Raw genomic sequence first — 15,756 nt, 5'->3', positions numbered from 1 at the left:
GAAGTGGTACAAATGCTTTGGTTCATTTTGAAACTGAGGAAGGATAAATTTGACTTTGGCAGACCACCACTTTCTTTATAATTAATGGGTAACACTGATGGTGGTGCAGTGGTTTTACTCAGTTGCCTCACATTAAGAAGATTCTGGGTTTGAAACCTACTTTGGGGGTTTCTTTTGGTTTCCTTGCCCCCATGTGTCTGTGGATTTGCTGTGGCTTCCTCCCACTGCCCAGACATGACTCTGAATTAGCTGTAGGTGTGAATATGACCATGAGCTTTTGTTTTTATGTCAGCCTTGTGACTGGCAGATGACCTCCCCACCACACAACCCTTACAAGTGGAGAGAGAGAGAATAAAACTCACAGTGGTTGTTGTTCATTCATTCAAGTCCAAAACATCACATCTATGTTATAATAACCAATTTTGCTTTTGTGATTTTCCATTGACCATTGAAGTCAGTGTTTACTAGTATGCAATAATTCAAACAGATATTAGATTCAGGTCATTATGTTGAATTTATTGCATTGTCCAAAAGAGACAAAGTTGAACTGAACAGCAACAGACAGCATTTTTTTATGTCTCATGATATCTGTTGTTGCAAAGAAGTTAGTTAAGTTGACAAGAGAGCAAAACATCAACACTGTAACTTTGGAATGTTTACCAAATGCAATAGACCATCTTTGTCTGAGTACCCAGTCTGTTTTTCAGGACAGGTTTTTAAATCAGGATTTTCTCAAGTCCTTTTGTTGCTACTATTACAGGTATTTCACAGCAGACAGGCATTTTCCCAGGCGGCAGGATTCGCTGCAGAAAGCTGTGAAATCCTGTTTGTCCCTGGAGTGATGAAAGCACTTTAGGAGTTTGTGTCTCAGTTCAGAGCCTGTTGAAACCCCCTGAAGCGTTTCCCATTTTCTGCCCCTCTGGAGGAAAAACTGCAGTTCTCAGGCAATATGTTAAATTTAGGGCTGGAAGAGCACCAGGACATTTTATTTAAGTAACAAGTACCGTTACTAAAAAAAACTACTCAAGTTTGAGGAAAGATACTGGTGTATATATTGTATGGTGTCATATAAAAGTACAAAGTAAGTGAATAAAAGGTACTTGGACTAAACGTTTCTCTGTTACATTTTCAAAAGGTGGAGGGGTAAAAACGTGTTTTATACGGAAAACTATTGAATTTAACATCTTTGGATGGCCTGGTATACTTTATGTGTTGGTATCTCAATGCATATACTCCATCACCAGGTGAGAGCTGCTGCAAAAGCAACCACTAAAAGATAAACTCTTATAGTATACAGCAAAAAATTACAAATATGCTACAAATCCTCCTTAATGATGAAAGTTGATGACTAACTGATCATTTTGAAGTTGGCAGAGTGTGGTGCTGTTAGACAGAAAGGTGTTTATGTAATTTAACCTGCTGTCACTGATATAAATCAAAAAAATAGAAACACCCTGCAGGTGTCCATAAACTTTATGTAGCAATATTGAGCATACAGTAAATCAAATATGCCCCTTCTTAATGAATTAACAGCAGCATGAAGCAGCAGAGAATGCAGATATGTTATAAATAATTTAACTCCACAGGGGCTGTAAACACAGACATTACACCATGTTGCTAGGTAACAGACGTTGTTGATGCTCTCCACAGTACAGTGACAGTTTAAACAACTTTGGGTCAACCCCTGTTGTCTATAAATGTGCTGTATAAATGCCATTGAGTTGACTTGACCTACCCAAGTATGTCGGAACACCACTCTGTGAGTCTTTCAGCACCGGGTCTCACTGTGAAATACAACCAGCACTCATTGTGTCTGGTTTCACTTTACTTGTGCTGCTAAATTAGCTAAAGGGATGGAAAACAGCATACAGTAGGTGCACACCTCATTGACAGTGGAAATGAATTTAGTATCACAGCTGGACAGTAGTTGTAGTGCATCAATTGGGGGATATTTTCAGCAGTGGATTAATCTACATTTGGAGCAGGAGGATGTGTGTTAATGGTGAAAAAGGAACATGTCCATTTTGCTCACTGATGGCTTAGAGGAATTAGATATATCAGGCTTTAGATGTACAAACAATATTTTTATGATCAATTCATTGTTGGTCTGGTCTGCACGAGATTTGTTGTAAAACAGAACATGCTGTTCGGTGATGTTTTGTCAGTGTGCAGGCTACTGAAATCTGTCTTCTTTATCAACAGTCAGACACATTACACTGGAACAAATAATTAGCATGATACTATTCATGTATGTCTCTCTCTGTTTGTCTGTGCTCTTGAGGCCTGATGGGAAATGTAGATCAGTAGCTGAGCGGATGTAAATTTCCTCCAGAGGAGCAGCCGCTGCGGCTCTGCAGTGCATCAGGTTCCAGCAGCATCAATTATTCAGAATGTTGGAATTACAGATTGGCACGCCACTCGCCCATTTAAAGTTTTTAGGCAACCTGAAATATTAATGCAGACGAGACTGGGTCACTGAGGAGGCAGAGACTACGAGTTTACAACACAGTGCAGAGAGGCAAATGCGATTGAGCACGTTGAAGGAATCAAATCAAACATGAACATCTATGCAGCTGAAATGTTTCCTTGGGGTTACCTGCAGGTTATAGAGGAGCTTTCTCTTCAGTACAGTGGAGTTCTTTCATATCTCTCTACAGGCGCAGGAAAATCTGTTCACTCGTTTTTACAACAGCTCATATAAAACTGGGATTTAATGCTGCGAGGGGGTAAAAGAAGCAACAGGCTGCATAAGAGACGATCTCATTCAGTTTTCTTTACAGTGAACATACCACTACTGCTCCCCAGGTTCCTGTTTCACAAGTTTTTTTCAGTTATGGACAGAGTATTTAAGCTTCATAAGGATTAATGTACCCACTGAGGAATGTGAAAACCCTGAGGTGAAAACATGAAAAGAAATAACGTTTGAAGTCTTGCAGATTTTGGAAGCTTAATCATTTTTAGATATTAAATTCTCGACATGAAAAGACCTGATATGCTTCCACTCAGGTTCTACTTCTGTTTGTACACAACTGTGAGGTGTGAGGAGATGTTTGTCTCGGTCTCGGACATCCTGGAGTACAGAATTGCACAGCCGTCAGAGGCAATTTGGGGTATAGCATCTTGCCCAAGGACACGTCCGCATGCAAACTGGGGAAGACTGGGATCAAGCCGCTGACCATCTGTTTAAAGGACAACCCGCTCTACCCGCTGAGCCACAGCCGCCTCACTGGCGTCAATAAACTTCTCCACTATTTATGCTTTAAATTCTGAATCTGAGATCCAAAGGGCGGAGGAGAGTAGGATTCAGCACATTTATAGTAATTTTGCGTAATGCCAAACACAACTGATTTGCTGTGTGTGCAAGCAGCTCTGATGTAATTGCAAAATATTTCATGATGAATAATTGTTAAATTCCAGACACCTCTCCTGGAGTTTTCTTAGTTATTTAAATGTTTTGAAGAACAAGCTCCTTGATCATTCAATTCTAACTGGTGTGAAACCTCTTCCAGGATTCATTAAGTTAAAGTACTTCATAAATTTAACTTATCGGGCTGCAGAGGAGAATGCAAAGAGTCTTTAATCAAATGTTTACACAAGAACAATTCTATTAATGAACCATTTTTCTCTTGCAGTGCAGCTCCACTGTTGAAGTATGATAATTGAGATCCTGTTTGAGCTGAAAGGTTTTCATCTTTTACGTGAAACTCAATAAGTGTGTTTGGGCAAACAACGTCTCTCCTCAGGTCTTATCAGCCGTGGAGGAGCGTCGCTGTTGCACACAACATTAATTAAACAACTAAACAAACACTGCAGCTTCTGTAATGGTGCTGATGATGGAGCTGCCCAAACAAACTCATCTGTTTCCACAGTGTGGTGAGTTCACAGTCGATATTCCTGCATCCCACCCAGAGATACGGTGGTGAATATGTTTTGCAAACTGTCTGGACCCATAAAATAGCTCTCCCAGGTTATGCACACACTGATGGTTCCAAAATCAAACATCTAATTGTATTAGAAGTTAGGGTGTAGGGGTTAGGGAAGTGCTCATGTACCTTTGGAAAGGTGGCTACAGGAATCCTTTTCCCCTTCTTTAATATAATAGGCTATGGCATTCTTTGACAAATAATTGCGACATCTGATTAGGTTAAATTTGATTAAAAAAAGGATTTTTTGGGTGGGATCTTTATTTAGTTTCTGTACAATTACAAACTACACTACGAAGTAGAACGTGTCTGACTGTTTTTTTACTCCCCCCCCTCCAGCCACCGACATTCCAGATCCATCACATATGCAACTAGTGGCTGTGATTTGGCTAATGTTTGAAGGTATCTGCCTCCACTCTCGAGTAAATTTACTCCATCTGCAACAAATATTTGCTCTTTCATTTCCTTGTGTTCCTCTATGTGCAGGTATGTTATGCAGGTTAGACTTAAGTCAATATATGAATATTGAAAGAGACGTCATCTCATCCATGCTGCGTGCCCCTAAGATTCTAGTGATTGGTGTAATTTCCTCATGTGTTCCTCTGTGAGCGGGCCAGGAACCACAGCCTCTCTAGACCGAGACGGCTGCTACGAAGGCTGGAGGAGTTGCCAGCCATGTCCTCTGTGATGGTTTAGAAGAGACTATAATCAAGTGGTGTTGAATATTTAATCTGAGAGCTGTGAAGAAGCAACCAAGCTGTGGTTCAGCGGACCTTTGGCCTCCTCCACTGCGATTAGGAAAGTGACTGTTTCCTACCCCCATTAGAATATTGCAACAAGCACATAGATACTTCCCCTTCATTTTAGTATGCTCTGCCGTAGTTTTAGTATTTGTATGAAATAAACTGAGCTTTTAAACTTATCTCACTTCCATCTCACCAACTGTCGATCACAAATGGGGGCATTATACCCCAATATCAACAAGGGCAGCCCGAGTAAGCAGGGGCCTGTACTATGAACCAAGGTTACTGTCTTATCAAGGGTAACTTTGTGAAGTCTGGAGTAACTTTGTGGTTGACCTGTGCAAAGTAAGGAGGTTGGGTTTAACCCGAGGTCTGTTGCCATGACAATTTACGCTGCAGCTGAATCCTGCTCCGAACAGTTTTTGTTTGTGGTAACTTGGTGTTGTCCTGCACAAGCAACAAAAAAAAATGCTGCACACTTGAGGCCACAATTGACATCTGAGTGAGGATTGTGAGAAGCTGGATCCGTAGACAGAGTTTAAAGCTTATCAGAATCTGTGGATCTCCCTCGATCATGTTCTCTATGACACATATAGATTAAATCATGTTCTACATGAAACATTAAGATTCACATCAGCGTGAATTCATTTTATTTGACAACTTCTAGGACCAGACATTTTCTCACCGCACACTTTATGTGTTTATCAGTGATGCTAAACATGTGATCAATATCAGATCAATAATACTGCTATGCAGTTCACAGGTCGTACTTACTTTGTCTAAACTGCTGAATGCATGTGTGTAATTGAATGCAAATTTAATTTTGAGATTCTTGTGTGGAGGTGTTTATGTTAATGAACTGTGACATGTGAGACCTGAAGTCTGAACATATGTGGAAAGTGAATAAGGTTCAGTTTCTGCGTTAGTGAATTTTGTATTTTTTGTTCCATTTATATGACCTTAGACCTCTTAAATCCATGTTCGGATCGATAAGTACAGAGGTGACCCTTTTTATGGGTGGAGCCAGTCTGATTACAGAAGAAGGAGCTTCTTTTCCTTTTGTTTAGCACAGTTAAATCAATAGAGCGTACGTCTTTGTGTGAGATCTGTGTTCCAATGTGTGAACCCAATGAAAAAGTGTTAACACATTGGTAAGAGAGAACCTTTGCTCTGATGTTGATGAAGATCAAGTGGGTCCAGTTTCAGTTTATCAGTTTAGAAAAACTGTGTGACAAAATGTAATTAAAATTAAGTAAATACTTACACAACAGCATCATCCACGGTCAATCATATTGCCTCAGTGCTTTAATGCAAGTATCCTCACTGTTTTCACATATAAACGTGCACTTACATGTTGATAATACTATATATTGAGATTATATAGTATATGTGAAAAGAATTGCATCTCTTCTGAATATACTCAGTCAATTATTGTATCTGCAGACATTGTTCGCTGTTTCACTGTTTGATTTGATATCTTAGTATCAGATTGACTGTGCACTCTTGCTCTGTGAAATACGGTGCACTGGTTTGCGCTGCTGAACACGCCCCCTTTATGTACGAGGACATGAATGCTCACACAAGTCAGTTAACACGGACTCAACAGATCAACATCTTAATCAGCTTTGTGGTATATGCTCCAGGTCACCAAACCAGCCACTGGTCAGACTCAGAGAGAGATTTATCTAGCCAGTGTTACTGGTCGGCTTAATGAAGGTCAAGCAATTGATTGAACATTCAGCAACATGAAACCTGTACAAGGGACTCACCAGACCTGGTGAGGTTATCAGTGGCTATTCAGCTCTCCACCCTCTGGCTGGCCAACACTCCGGAGACTTGAAAGACATTTAACTAACCATCCCTGTCTACACAGAAGCCTCGATACAACACTCTGGTGTCGAACACGCTGTCACTGAGCCACTCACACTTCACTCTCTCGTGCTCCTTAATGATCCCGTCTCCTATGTGTAGCTGCCCCTCTGCTCCTGGTCAGAATAATGACTCTCTGAGGACAGTGTGTTGACAGAGCAGAAACCACGGGAGACGGGCTGAGAGTGGTAATGGTCACCAGTTTACCATGAAGTTCAGAGGTAGAGCTGCTGAGCTGCAAGGTCTGTAGACAGCCACCGGTTGTATTGTTAGCTAGGTCACAGTTGCTGGAAGGAAGCCTGACCATGAAGTGGAATTCGATTGAAATTAACAGCTTTCAACTGTACAGAAAGTAAGAGAAATATTCTTCTCCTCCTCCAACTCAAGTACATCTGTCTATATTGTATTTGCAGTGCTGCACTTTTTGTTCTGCTTAAAATGCTTTAGTTCCTGTTTGCAGTTGAACCTCCTGGAGCTTGTTAATCATCACTGTGTTCACTCTGAGGCCTTCACAAAGTAAACCTCTGTTTGGACAAACTGCAGCATTTGTAAAGCCCATATTCACAAATCCCAACTTGCCACATGACTTAACCAGGTGCGACATTCCTCTGCCCTCGACAAAACGTAACAGAAGCAGCTAATCTGCAGTTTATGACAGACAGGAAGACATGGGGCTGAGGTTTCCATGACACCTTCAGAGTATCATGTTGAACCATCAATGATGATAGTGTGGAGGATCACTTCAGAGTCATCACACAGCTTTATCATATTATCAAGACAATCAAAGCTGCTTTTAGACATGCACTGAACTCCAGATAATCTCTTGACATTCCCCGGAGGGGCTGTACGTGAGAACAAAGATGTCTGGGTGAGAGTTCGCCTGCCAGCTCCTTGTTAAGACTCTAATGTCTGAGTTAACTCCTATGAGAAAACTGTAGGAGATTCAAAGGATTCATCATGAACGAGAGGGCACGATGATGACAAGCGAGGGAAGCAAAACAGAAAACAAAGAAAAGAATGCAATTCTCAGGAGGAAAAAAGAGGTGTCGTAAACATAGAGGACACCAACAAAGATGTCAAATTAGAAAAAAATATGAGATTCCAGAGTTTTTATCATCACTAATGACTAAACAGGGCTGCTTAATGAAATTTGCATAGTGTTGGTTTTAACATGGTTGTCACATCTAAGCCTCTCCTATGACTGCCATAGTTCCTCCCACTTAGGATTCTGCTTGCTTGTGGTTTGGCCAAAACCAAAAAAGCTCAGATTGTGGCAAGATGGTTCCTCACTCCAGAATTGCAGACGGTTAAATTGGCTGTTATGACAGTGAGGAGCTCAACAGTGTTTCGTTATGTTCCTCTCACCACATTCACCGAAACTGAGTGAGTGAGGTTTGTGTTATGCTGAATCTCTTTCCAGCTTATTGGGCAATAAACGGCTCAGATTTTCTGTGTTAGTTGTCTCAATGAATATATATGTCACACTGGGATTTAGTGCAAGTATTTAAAACTTCATGTGTTGCACATTCCATGAATAATGTTGCAGGTTAGCAGTGGTTGTGGTTTCACTTGCTCTCCAGTGAATGTATCACACTCACACAGATTGGCTGTCCCTGAGCTGGAGTTTCTCTCTGCTTGATTAAATTTGAGATCTTGTCTGACTCTTTGCGTCTGTAATTATCCAGACCTTCATCTATCAATGTTGTGCTGTTCTCAGGCTCCAAACGTGCTTATTCACATTATCGTTGATCAAGGAAATGATCCACTGCTGAAGTCTCTCTCTCTCTCACACTCTGAGCCCACAGCAATTAACTCCATAAAAATTGTATTTGCAATTTCACTGTTAACTCATGTAATCATTCTGCGATCGATTACCTCCACCTTACATTTTCCAGTCTCATTTCTCTGATGGATGTCAGTCGTGTCTGAGAAAAAAACTTTTCCTCCAGAGTTTTGAACAAGGCCTTTAAAAGATTCCAGTGCCTGTGGTGGATAACAAAAGCGGAAGATATGACCACACACATTGTATCTAGTTAATCTCATGTTATTCACACAGAAAGAATAAATTGCTCTGATCTTCAGGAAGGACTTTAATTTACAAGTGACCAGATAAGATGTGTGGGTCCAGACAAACAATAACCATGTAGAGGTGAGTCACTGGAAGAGCAGAATCTGAATCAGATTAATTTGCCATGTATTTGTACACATACAAGAATAGACTCTGGTGAGAACTGCACTCAGTGTAATTACACAAACCGACATACAGTAAAAACAGACAAAAATCTTAGCAAGGATTGATTTAAACATTTTACTACCAGCTGCTGCTGTCTCTCTGGTTTTGACATTGCTGTTGTAATTGTTGTGGATTAATGCACATAAAGAATGGCGCTCATTGAACATGCTCATATTTTGGTGAATGGTGAAGTGAATGGATCTGTGAACGTGAGTGTTGTTCACACTCGTGGGACTGAACAAAACTCACGTACGACACCACAAGATGAAGTACTTAATTTCCAGCAACAAGATGTTTACTCTATTACAGTGAATAATAATCAAGCAGCTGTAGCCCAAAACACCTAGCATTCATACATCTGAATATTATCTGTGGCACATGGTGCTCTAATAAAGTTATACAGAGCAAAGTTAGTTTTTTGTATCGAGGGTTAACTTGAAGCTATGTCTTTTTGGTGAATTTCCCTCCACTGCTACTTAAAAAGACAGAAATCTTTATTAAACATCTTCATTAACTACAGCTATAAAATTTAAATGTTTTATCATGGAACAAAAAATATGTGGATTCTATATTTCAGTAGCACACAAGTATGAGCAGTAGAAATCATCACAACAACAGAACAATTCATTTTGTACTTGTTGTATCATGACTAGATAACGTGACTCTGCCCTTTAATGCAGGTGAGACACCAAACTGGTTGCATATAAGGATATTAAGTTACAGGCTATATGTTAGCGATACAACATGAAACCAACATTTTGATATGGAGTACAGGATTTATAGCACTGACTGTCACCTCATCTCTGAATTATACCATATCTGGACCATGTCCACTTCAACATCTTGATCTCACATGCTAAATTATATATTTTGATTGGACTATATGAAGCCTGGAACCGAAGGGAAATGGTTGAATTCAGTTTCTGGGTAGAAACATGTTGACATGAACCTGTAGTACTTTGCTTGTTTTACACTGGGCTGCTGTCAGTTTAATGAACAGCTGTGACCACGGCACAGGGCTCAGGTTGTGTTTCCTTCTGGATGACGGGTTGACATGTCCGCTGATCGCTGTCTGTACCAACACCGTATAACATCATGCTCCTCAGGGCCTCGCCCCAAACCCACCGATGTGGTGGAAGCTCATCTGAGGACGGGTAATTCACCTGCTCGATGTCATTCCTCTCTTCCTCCTTCTCCCCCTTTTCCTTGGCCCCCGAGGATGCTGGATGTCTGATGTTGATGCTTGGATAACCGGCCTCTGACCTCCATGCTATTTTCACTGGATTACTTGAGTGTTGGCCATAGAGCCTTTGTCTGCTGTATTTGTGTTGTTGTTGTTTGTTTATTTGTTTAGTTTTATTAGGTTAAATTAGATGAAAGAAATTCTAGATCAGATATGATTGGATCGGACAAGACTAGATTTAAATTAGACCTGAGCAGAGGTTTCCAAATAGGGGAGACAGGCCCAAGGAGATACACTGGTTTGGGGGGGGGATTACATTTATTACGACTTTCCCTGAGTGAGAAACTAATGAAGCCTGTGGACGAAGTGTTTTGATTTATTTGATGTCACCTGAGGTTATGTCAAAGAGCAATATTAGACTAACTCATTTTTTGAGTGCTTATGGGATCAATAACATAACAATTTAAGATAGTTAACCTAGGCGGGTGAGTGGAGAGGCCCAGAGTCTCTAATAAAATAAATTATACAGCTTTACAAGTACCAAGCTGAGTTCCAAGCTGAGTATATAGACAGGGGGGCTTTACCTAAAGTTTTAGCACCAACCTAGCCCTGGAGAAATGATACAGTTTCTGCACTGCCAAATAATCCTGAGGTCACTGTGATCAGAATCCATCAGGGGGAGCTAACACCACCCCTCCTAGGCAGCAACAGGCTACATAAAGCAATATGCAAGTTGTTGTTTTCCATCTGGAGGACAGCTTCATGTATGTAGTTTATTGTTTATTTCTCTTCACAGCAGAGTACGCTTGATTAAAAACATAGAGCAGGAGCAGAAGCTTAGGCCTGCTGCTGTGCGGTGTCTCTGCAGGAGAAACCCATTAGTGCTGAGTAATGAGCCTCCTGCTAATACAGCTGCGGAATTATACTCTCTATCACAGGCTCAGTGAGCGCCTGGCATTTTTCAGTTTAATTAAACAGTCACTAATCTGGTTGTAAGAGTACCTGAGGTTTCCATCCATAATGTTGCATGGATATGAAACCGGTGCTGGTTCGGAGCGGAGCTACTGTTTGATTAAAGGAAAGTTGTAGTTTCTGCCCCAAGAATAAATTATGCTGATTTATCCAGACTGATCTGCAGAAAGATGTCGCGATAATAACCTATATTGACACAAAATAATTGCTAATCATTGTACAGTTTAATCAATAATGATGGATAATTTCTTTAAGTTCATCATGTGTTTCATACAGAAAGATATTATGTACGAAAAGTTCAGTTAGGTAGTGGAGGTGAAAACATTTCCCTTGAAATAGTTGTGAAGTAGAAGTACAAAGTAGCTTGAATGTAAAGTATGAGTATTAGAAACTTGTACATAAATAGAATATTCTTGTTTCCATACGACTGGAATATGGAGTTTCAATTGAGACCATGCTTTGGCCATGACTGATTTGACATTAACAGATGAGACTGCACTTGAAAATGAAGTATTGAAGGAAATTTAAGTCGGATACTGAATTTCCTGAACTTTGTTTAAATATTATAGTCGTAGTGTGAGAGACAAATTGAATTGAAAGATAAATTAAGCATTTGTCGGCTTTAGTGCCAGCTTTCATACATACATTTTTTATTAGATACAACTTGAAAGCAGCTAAATAAACAGTGTATAGTGGAAACCACACAGTTCTTATGAAGTTAAAGGTACAAGACCTGGGACCTAAAAGCGTGAAGTCCTTTTCAGACAGTAACTCAGACTTTCTACAGAGTGGAAAACACAGCAGGGAGGGTTGGCACAGCATTTTTTGTTTAAATAAATCAACAGCGGTGTCAGTTTGTTTCAACAAAAGCTCTCTTGAGATCTTTGTCTGTCTCTTCTTTGTGTATTGCTCCGCTTTTTCATTCAGATATTTGTAAACTTTTCCTATGACTGTTGCTTGTTAGCAGGGGCGTCGTTAGGCCTGTTTTATGGGGGCTTCAGCCCCCCTAAAATGTTCTTCAGCCCCCCCAAATAATTATTGGGATTTTTTTTTATTTAATTTTTTTAACTATTGTTTTACCCTTCAAATTACAATCCAATAGCCTCTCATCATACTTAACAATAAAAGACCGGGCACTAGGACCTTGGGGAGTCTGTATCGCTGCTGTGCTGGCTTTCTCACTCTGCCAAGTAACGTCTCTCATCAAGACAGAAGGATTACAGCCAAGGAGTTTAGCTCATAGTAAATGATGCACGGAGTGAAATTGTAGGTACAGGTAGTTACAGAATGTGGCTATCTGTAGTTGTTAACGATTGTTACCTGCTTACATTTAGGTTTACTTGAGGCAAATGAAAGGGAATATTGTAATGAGCTATGTTAACACTAAGCTAGCTAGCGTCGGCTGCACTGGCTGCGGAAAATAATGGGGCAGAAAAGGCTTCACAGTCTTGCAGCCATGTCAATAGAAAGTGACACACTAGGTGGACTGAGTCACAACAGACTGATAGACCGATTTGCCACACTTAAAAACAGAAGGCATTCTTTGACGCTTCCTCCCACTAAATATAGTCATTAACCTGTGCTTCCAAAGTATGACTATGGCCATGGAAACATGATTACATTTTCTAAAATCTCCTGTGCATTGGATTCTATTTTTGAAATAATTTGAATGTATTTTTGTGTATTGTGTATCTTATTCCCTTCTGCTCATAATACAACAAATAAACAACTCAGAAGTTGACACTGGCAGGTCCATTCTACATCCATTGTGTGTGGTCCCTTTAAGAATTAGGATTTGGGAGTGATGCGGATATGAAAACAAGTATATCCGTCTTTCCTTTACAAGCAGTAAAATTATTTCTCTCTATTTGAGAAAAGTTCATATTTGTGTTGTCAAATTTCACAATGACCCTGAAATTCTGTCTCTTCTGTTATCTTATACTGAATGACTGCAAGCAAAGATACAGAGAAAAATCACACTCTTTCTGATTGAACCAATCTATGAACTGTCTGAAACAATGGATATCCGCAGCCCCAAATGAGCCCAAAAAAAATTGGCATCCTTAGGGGCTAAGCCCCCCCTTTCTTTCAATCCTAGAAACGCCCCTGCTTGTTAGAAACATCATCATTCTTATATGAGCTCATTCTGACATTATCCAAAGGGGACTGGGTGGTTTCCGGTGTGTAGGGACATTAGGGCTGAAAACATGGTGTATACGACGCAGTTTCGAGTCGAATAGGAATGTTGGAAATCAAACACCACCTATCGGCATCGATGTGAGTAGATAATCAGTGAATCCACATTTTTGGGTGAACTATCCCTTTAAAAGTGTCATTGACTAGAATTGAATAGAATCATTGTGATTGCAGAGTGTACAACGGAATTTAGCAGCAATCATTAACGTGCATAGCATAAATAGAAAAAATAAGAAATACAACAAGAGGACACAGCATAAACGGTGCTATAAAAATAGTGGTGTGAGGTAGAATTTAAATATGAAACAAACAGTGTGGTGAATCTTTATTTGTACAATTAAACAGAGTTCCCTTCTCTTATGGCTGTGGGGTTAAATCTGTTTTCAGTCTGTTTGTCAGGTTTGCCAGAGCTGAGCAGGTCAAACAGATGATGTATATTAAAATGCAATCACTGAAAGAATCATCTCAACCAAAGGTTAAGAAAGAAAACAAATCTGCGTTTCTTTTTTAATAATTAGCTCAAACAAGATTGTTTTATTCATTTTGGGGATTCACTGTCACCTTGAATTACTATATAAACCATTCAAATATTAATTTATGTCGTGCTCCCATAAGTCGTGTTCCCATGAACGGCGGTGTTTTGCGAATACACAAGAAGAAGAAGAAGTAGAAGAAGAAGAAACCTCGCGCATGCGCAATACAGCAACAGTCGATTCGAAACCAAGCGGGGGAAACCACTTCGTGCAGCTGTAAGTTTATCACTTTTATTTACTTCATTGTTTACCTCGACACAATAACACATCTTATGATTCGTGTCTGGGTTCGCGCAGGCTTCCTTGCCTCCATAGTCTTGCTGGCTTCTTGCACTGTCGACCCTAGGAGAAAGTTCAAACATTAGTGTGTTTTGAAGCGGAGTTTGGTTGAACAGCCTGTCATACGCTGTGCATCGTTTTCTTTATTCAGTCGCTCGCTCCAACCTCGTGTATGGTCGGTTGTTCACCTGTCGTCAGTGTTTCTGTGGGACACAGGGGATAAACCGGAGTACAGCTGAGCCCCTCTCCCTGGTACCTCCGTGTTTGCTAAAGTTGGCAAGCAGGCTACCAAGCTAACAGGGAAGTTGTGCAGGCAACTGAAGTAAAGTAAAAACAAAGTTACCAGTAAATGTACAGACGGAAATGAAGACCCACAGATTGCTGTTGTCGCTGCTCATTGATAGTGATAGTGTCAAATGTACTTTAAATGTTACTTGTCTGGTGCTTTGTTGATGAGATCACGTCATAAACAGACAGATGACACTGACAGAGTTATCCCCAGGGGAACTTTGGCTAATTCTCCACAAGCCTCGGAACAATGTACCCTTCAGAGACCTTTATAAACTGTGCAGGTGCACTGAGGAGAACTGAGGCTCTTTTTATTTAAATGCAGCACTTTGATGAAATATAAGGATAAATAAAGACTGTTCATTATTTGATGCAATACAATATCTCTTCTGCCAGGCAGTCCTAGTCAGGATGAGAAGCAATGAAGGAAAATAATATTTTCAAATGCAATTAAATAATCTCAATCTCACACACACACATTGACAGTGATACTTCTATAGTGTCTGACATGCTTAAAAAAACAACATAAAGAATTGTTGTGAAAGTCCGGACCTGGAGGTCATGTATGAAAAAAGCAATATAGAGTGTGGAACTGAGCTCTGATCACAAGACAGGAGACACATTCTTAATGTCAGGTGTGAACAGACAAACTGAGATCTGTTCACTTACACACAAGAACACACACACACTCACGGCCATAAGAATATATAATTAATATCAAAAACTTATGATAGAATATATACAGTGCATGTTAAAAGCCATGACATTGTTCAATAAAAGCAGATTCATTTATTTTTAACTGCCAAGAGAGGATAATGGCTGATTTTAAGTTAAGCATGTCAAGTATTTGTTTTGAAAGCTTCCTCACTTAAATTGTATCACGTAGGAGTGTGAGCTGCCCACGTTGACTGGTTCCTCATTGTAATGTGAGGGTCTAATCTTCCCATGATATCCTGTCGGTGAAAAGTGGCATCTGTCAGAGCACGAGTGACATGTGTTACTCAGCTGTACCCACAGAGAGCAGTGGCCTGAATGATAGTGTGACACTTAATGATGACATTTTATTTTGCCAAATGACAGTGGAACGGCAGAGACATACCTCCAGTTAAAGTGACATATGATATGCCATCTCCAGCTTTTAAGATTATGCCATCACTCATTGCCCAGAATTTGCAATACCGCTGGCTGTCAGCCCGGATGGCAGGACATTAAACTTTGCCAGCTGGTCTGGTCATTCTCCTCTGACCTGTCTTATCAGCCACACCTTTCTGTCCACATAACGGCTGCTCTGTTGGTATTTTTGTTTCTGGCATCATTTCTGAGTGAACTCTAGAGACTGGTTTGACTGAAAATCCCTGGAGATGAGCAGTTTGAGAAAAACTCAAAACTCAAATGAGTCACTGAGTCACTCGGGTCCCATTTTTCCTGATTCAGCATTGCCTGGAGCTCCTGAGCTGTGTATGTCTGATGTTATGCTTTGCACTGCTGTCACATGATTGCCTGATTGGATTTATTCCACTTCCTTTATTGTGATTGT

At 40.2% G+C, this 15,756-nt stretch overlaps 1 protein-coding gene across 1 annotated transcript in view; it reads left to right on the top strand.

The window, feature by feature from the left end:
* The first annotated feature begins 13,833 nt into the window (after nt 1-13,833).
* The window catches only part of pot1 (protection of telomeres 1 homolog), a 68,096-nt gene continuing 66,173 nt past the window's right edge, over nt 13,834-15,756 (top strand). Inside the window, exon 1 of the mRNA XM_061076963.1 lies at nt 13,834-13,868. The gene's annotated coding sequence lies outside the window, so the exon portion shown is untranslated. The remainder of the gene's footprint in view (nt 13,869-15,756) is intronic.

This window comes from Limanda limanda, chromosome 8, assembly GCF_963576545.1.
Source record: "Limanda limanda chromosome 8, fLimLim1.1, whole genome shotgun sequence".
NCBI lineage: Eukaryota > Metazoa > Chordata > Actinopteri > Pleuronectiformes > Pleuronectidae > Limanda > Limanda limanda.
Note: the sequence above shows the minus strand (reverse complement) of the source record. Positions and strands in the feature narration are given on the sequence as shown.